General features: G+C 46.7%; 1 non-coding gene across 1 annotated transcript; it reads right to left on the bottom strand.

The window, feature by feature from the left end:
- Positions 1–2,187: 2,187 nt before the first annotated feature.
- On the bottom strand, positions 2,188–2,259 carry TRNAE-UUC (transfer RNA glutamic acid (anticodon UUC)). Its single transcript has one exon. It is a non-coding gene; the product is annotated as a tRNA-Glu (tRNA).
- Between the last annotated feature and the right edge of the window lie 3,570 nt (positions 2,260–5,829).

Below are 5,829 nucleotides of genomic sequence, written 5' to 3'. Positions count from 1 at the left end.
AGAACCAGTTGAGAAAACTCATCCTTATGATTCTGTTTCTCTGGAACCACTCTCAGTACCAAGTGTCTTGGGCCAGGTTCTCAAGAGAAGCAAAACTAGTGGAGCAAATGTATGGATGTGTGTGTGTGTGTTTGGGTGTGTGTGTATGTATGTACATATAACTATATACATGTGTAGAGAGAGAGAGAGGGCTTTATCTCAAGTAAATTGCTCATATGGTTGTAGAGCTAGCAAGTCCCAAGTCCATGGGTCAGATATCAGGTTGGAAACTTCTCCCGTCTCACGTACCTGCAGGGGCAGAGAAACGAAAGTTCGCCAGGAAAGGAAGCAGGCTGCTGGCTCAAGTCCAGAGAACTGTATGTCAGATGATAACCAGTTGGAAGGAGGATCCAGAGCAATCGAGTACGCTTTGCCAAAACTTCTATACATATATTGGATGCAGACCACACCCCCGAGGAAAATCCCCTTACAACTGATTGGCTGATCATATCAGATCACATCATGCAGGATGACTACATCACTATATAACTGCCAAACCAGCCAGAATCATGGCCCAGCCAAGCTGACACACAACGTTAACCACCACACGTTACAAGCCCAGTGATTACCTTAATAATTTTCCCAACTGATAGCTAAAACATCCTGTAAATAATTTTATCTACTCCTCTAAAAGTGTTAAGTCCTGTTAAAATATACATTTATCTACTCTACTTTTGCTTCCTAGGAAAGTAAATTTCATGACAGTCGAAGTCAAATAGATGTTCACATTCTAAATTTGCCTCATTCTGGTTTCACTGATGATCTACCCTGATAACAACCCTTCTGAAATATTTTTTGATTATGAAAATGAACTAATAACACACCTAAGTGTTTATACTATTATGGTGTAAATTCCAAATATTCTGGTATTAAATGATATTCACTAAGAGGTAATTTTACTTAGGTAACTTTGGTGGGAGAACACCGTTTGGCTAAAGGCCTAAGACAATTTCTTTCTGACTGTATAAACAGGTTCTTCCTTGAGGGGATCTACCTCTTTTTCATTCGAAGACCTCTGTGCTTGTGAATTTGTTGAGGGTCTGAGACTGTCTATTGCTGTGATTCAAGTCAGACTATGTTCACCAGACCAGGAGTGTTTCTGCTTATACAAATCAAGTAAGACTTTAATAGGTTGCCCATCTACTGCATTTCTAGAGACACTGACCAAGGGGTTCATGCCAAAGACGTTTGATGGACAGACCATTCTGATTACTGCTTCAGCTCTGTATTCAATGTAGGAAGTAAGGTCACCTTGTCTTTTAGGCTTAAATATTGTGACTTGACCCTTCCAATGCCTTCTTTCCATCATCCCCATTCATTTCAATGATCCCAGTTCCATGGTAGCAGTTCCCACTGTCCTTCGTAAAATAGCCATCACAGAGTTCTTTAAGGATGTGAAAATAGTTCTGTAGGATCTATTTCTCACAGCCTTGCTGAAGGTAGTGTCTTCTAGACCTTTCCAGGGGATAAAAGTAGGGGCGAGTGAACATGTCTGTGGAGTGTACAATTAATTTTTACTCAGAGGATTTGGACTTTTTCCCTGGTTCCTGAGAGGTAATCTCTAAATACCTGAGATTTTCCCAGAGACTAGAGTCTTTGTAATTTCTGGAGGAGCTCCAGGTCACACCTGAGGGTTTATGCTGAAGGGGCAAGGGGGCCTCATTGACAGGACAAAGAGGAAAAGTCCCTAAGAGTCTGGTTTAGAGGGATATTGGCAAAAGAAAGGAGTAACCAAAGGATCTTGAGATATCAGCAAGTTACTCCGAAATGGGGTAGCAGATACATATATATGGAGGGTTGGACAAAGCAAATGTACAAAATGTTCATTGGTAAATGGACATGAAGAATATATAAAGTCATTACTCTTCCAACTTTTTTATGTTTCTAATTCTTTTGAAAAGGAAGATTGGGAGCTCTTGTCCCAGGTTTTACTTTGTTCTCTTGAGATGAACATTCTGAAAGATGAGACTCACAAGAGTGGTGACGGTTCCTCGTGGCCCAGAGCAGAGTACAGCTGTTGGGGGCTCCAAGACGCTGAAGAGCTGCTCATCGCCTCTCACCTCTCCAAGCCTGGGTCATGCTGAGACTCTTCTGCATCAAACAAGGCTAAAGGAGATTCCTGCGGAGGAGAGAAGGCGCAACACAGCTTTCCCTGACCGGGAATCGAAACCGGGCCGCGGCGGTGAAAGCGCCGAATCCTAGCCACTAGACCACCAGGGACTTACCCAAAGGCGTATCATCTGCATCCTTCAGAAGGTACGCCTCTTTCCACCCAACTCGGGGAAGCCTGGACGCCTACCTTCCTGCATGCTGCCCTCTCCTCCAGCGATCCTCCTCCCCCAAGGCCCTTCCTCCTCGCCTTCTCCAAAACGCGAGACAGCCTGCCACACGCCGAGCCCTAAACTGCGAGTTCTCCTTAGCGACGGTCTTTTCCTCAGACTCCACATCTAATTACTCAGGGATTTACGTGTTCTTCTTGGTGGTACAATGGTGAAGAGTCCGTAGCTCGAATCCACCAGCCGCTCCGTGGAAACCCCATGGGGCTGTTCTACTATGCTCGCTTTAAGTCGTAATAGACTCCTCCGCGACGCATCTTTTGGCTTTCGTCCGTCAAATGTGGACTTTGGTCTACGCAGTCCCTCCCTTTCCTGAGCTCTGAATTTGCACCGACGACTTTCCTGATAAAGGCGGAGGTCAATTTAAGGCGTAGCCCTCGGCTCGCTCAGACCTTAGGGTTCGAGACCCTTAATTTCCGGGCGTGGGGTTCAGCTGCATTTGCCCCTTTTCTTTGGGTCTATCCCTCAAAATCAGCCTGTTTCTGGCCTGTCTTGGAGAGTTGCGGACATACCTGGGACCCCTCTGCTCCTCTCCTCTCTCCAGGTTAAGAAACCAACCCTCTTCGGGTTCCTCCTGCAGAGAAGCTTCGGAAGGCGCTTTTCTTTTTCCTGTCTTGAAGTGCGCGCGCCCCAGGTGTGCGATACGCGGGGGCGCACGCGATGAGTTTGTGGTTCTCCAGTAGCCTTCTCTTCTGTCCCCCTATGTAAGGGAAGGGCAACCTCCCCCTTTGTCCAATTCAGGAGGGATCCAAAAAGGGTCGTGACCCGACAGAAAGGCGATGAACCCTCTCCTCTGGGTGGGCGGGGAGGCGGGAGATTGATCCAGAAGGGAAGGGGAAATGCACGGTATGAAATTTCCTGATCTAAAGCTACCTGGAAGGCAGCCTCGTCTGGAACAGGGTCCTAGGTCGCTGAAGAGCGTAAGGTAGTCCAGTTGTGTCCCCGTCTCCACTTTGAGCCAAAAAACAAAGTCGAGCACCGAGTCCTGGTTTCCTGTGAGCAAGGAACCTGCGCCCTCCCCAAGGTGAGGGAGCACTTGAACTTTGGGTGTGAAGGCAGTGCGGTAACCTAAGCACCTAGAGCAGCAACTGCAGGAGAAAAGGGCACATTCTTGCCCCCAAACTTTTTTTCTTTTTTAAAATCTTGATTTCCAAAGGAAATCCTATGGAGAATAACATTAAAGCCTGTGAGCTACAGAAACTCTTTGCCTATTGGCGGTTGCCCTGAGGCTAAGGTGAAAAACCTGCGCAAACCGCCTCCGTTAACTTTCGCACTCCATGATCTGTTGAGCAGAAAAATGAAAAAGGCAAACGAAGATGAGTTTCCAGTATTGAAATAAAACTTCCCTTCAAGAAGAATCTCCAAGAGTGAGGAGGGAGAAATCAAGCGATTGTGAATTCTGCGTGAGCTTCCCCTGGGTTCTGCGGTTTATACTGGGCTTCTGAGTCTGGTGTCCAAAAGAATCCAGTGCAGGCCTTCAAGGCTGACTTGGCCTGTGTTGGTTGTTCGATATTTTCCAAGAGCCAAATATCCTAGGACACGTTTCAGCCTTTGTAAGGTACGGCTAAAACATGAAGGCGTGATTAGTGAACTGAAATCCAGCCGCACAGGGGAGAGGTGCTGAGGCAAAAGGGCTTGAGAGGAGAGAGCGCAGGTCAGGCCCCAAGGAGAGTGCATGGTAGGGCCTGGAGGGAGGGTTCTACTGTTTCTGAGTGGACCGGAAGTGTGGATCATTTTCAGTGTGTGTGATAAAATAGGAAAAAAAAAACACTTGCCATTTCAACCTTCAGTGACAGTGCTTAGGTTCACCATGTTGTGGAACCATCACCACTATCCGTTTCCGGAGGTTTTCATTACCGTTAACAGAAATCCAGTGCCCCTTTAGCAGTCATTCCTGCCTTTTCCCTCCCACCTGCCCCTGGTAACCATTAGTAAACTTTGGCCTCTATGTATTTGCTGTTCTAGAGATTCCAAGTAGGTTGGAATCATATAATATTTGTCCTTTTGAGTCTGGCTTATTTCATTCAGCATAATTTTTCTAGGTTCATCCATGTCTTAACATATATCAGAATCTCCTTTCTCTTCATGGCTGAATAACATTCCATTGTCTGGATATACCACATTTTGTTTATCCACTCCTCTGTTGATGGACACTTGGGTTGTTTACACCTTTTGGCTATTGTGAATAATGCTGCAATGAGCATTGGTGTACAAGGATCTGTTTGCATTTCTGCTTTCAATTCTTTGGGGGTATATACCCAGTAATGTAGGTGTTGGGTCATTTGGGAATTCTATGGTTAACTTTTTTGAGGAACCATCAAGCGGATTTCCACAGAGGCTGTACCATTTTACAATCCCACCAGTAATGGGTGAGGTTCCAATTTCCCACATCGTCAGCAATGCTTTTTTTCCGGTTTTGTGCCAAAAGGTTGAGCATTCGACTACTAACTGAAAGGTTTGTGGTTGGAACCCACGCAGAGGCACCTCGGAAAGCAAGTCTGGTGATCTGCTCCTGAAAGATCCAAAACTCCAAGCCATTGCCATCTAGTCAATTCTGACTCATAGAGACCCTACAGGAGAGAGTAGAGCTGCCCCTTAGGGTTTCCAAGGCTAAGATCTTTACAGAAGCAGGCCACCACATCTTTCTCCCACAGAGTGGCTGGGAATTCAAACTACTGACCTTTCAGTTAGCAGCCGAGCGCTTTAGCCAGTGCACCACCAAGTCACAGCCTTCAGAACCTTATGGAGCAGTAGTTCTCCACTGCACTCATGAGATGGTCATGAGTCCTAATCGACTCCACAGCAACTAACACCAAGTGGGGGAATGAATAAGGAGTAATGACATTGAACATCTTTTCATGGAAACAGGGATCATTTGTCTGGAACACCAGCGCCTTTAAAGGGGCCACCGAGGCGCTAGTCCGAAGCCCCAGGATGAGAGCCTTCACAGCTCCTGGGCTGTGGGGAGCTGGAGAGCCCGAGAGGAGCTTGGGTCTGAAAATGGAAACTCCAGCGAACTTAGGGTTCCTGAAGCCCGGCGGAGCACCCCACACCACCCCCCCTCCCGAAGTCCTAGCTTCCGGGATAGGCGCAGAAAACTAAGGCCTAAGGGAAGCCACAGACTCCTTTGCCTGAAGGGATTGTCGGTGTTTTCCCCGAGGGCTTTCTCCAGCGCTTTGCTGCAGGCAGTCGAATTTCAAATGTAGTTGAATTTCGTGTGTTCCAAGCTAAAGTACTTGGAGACTGCAGGGTTTACGATTTTCCTGGACAAATTCTTAGGCTAGCTCAGTCACGTGGTTTCCGTAGGGTAGTAGTTATCACGTTCAGCTCAGGCGGGAAGGGTCCCTGTTTAGAAGGCGGGGTAAAACAGGTTTCATTCCTGAAGGGTTAAGCGTTTGCCAATAGCCTTTAAGGAGAAAAAAAAAAAAAAGGACAGAAGACTTCATTACGGAGT

This window comes from Loxodonta africana, chromosome 3 (genome assembly GCF_030014295.1).
Source record: "Loxodonta africana isolate mLoxAfr1 chromosome 3, mLoxAfr1.hap2, whole genome shotgun sequence".
Taxonomy (NCBI): domain Eukaryota; kingdom Metazoa; phylum Chordata; class Mammalia; order Proboscidea; family Elephantidae; genus Loxodonta; species Loxodonta africana.
This window is presented reverse-complemented; position numbering and strand designations above follow the sequence as displayed.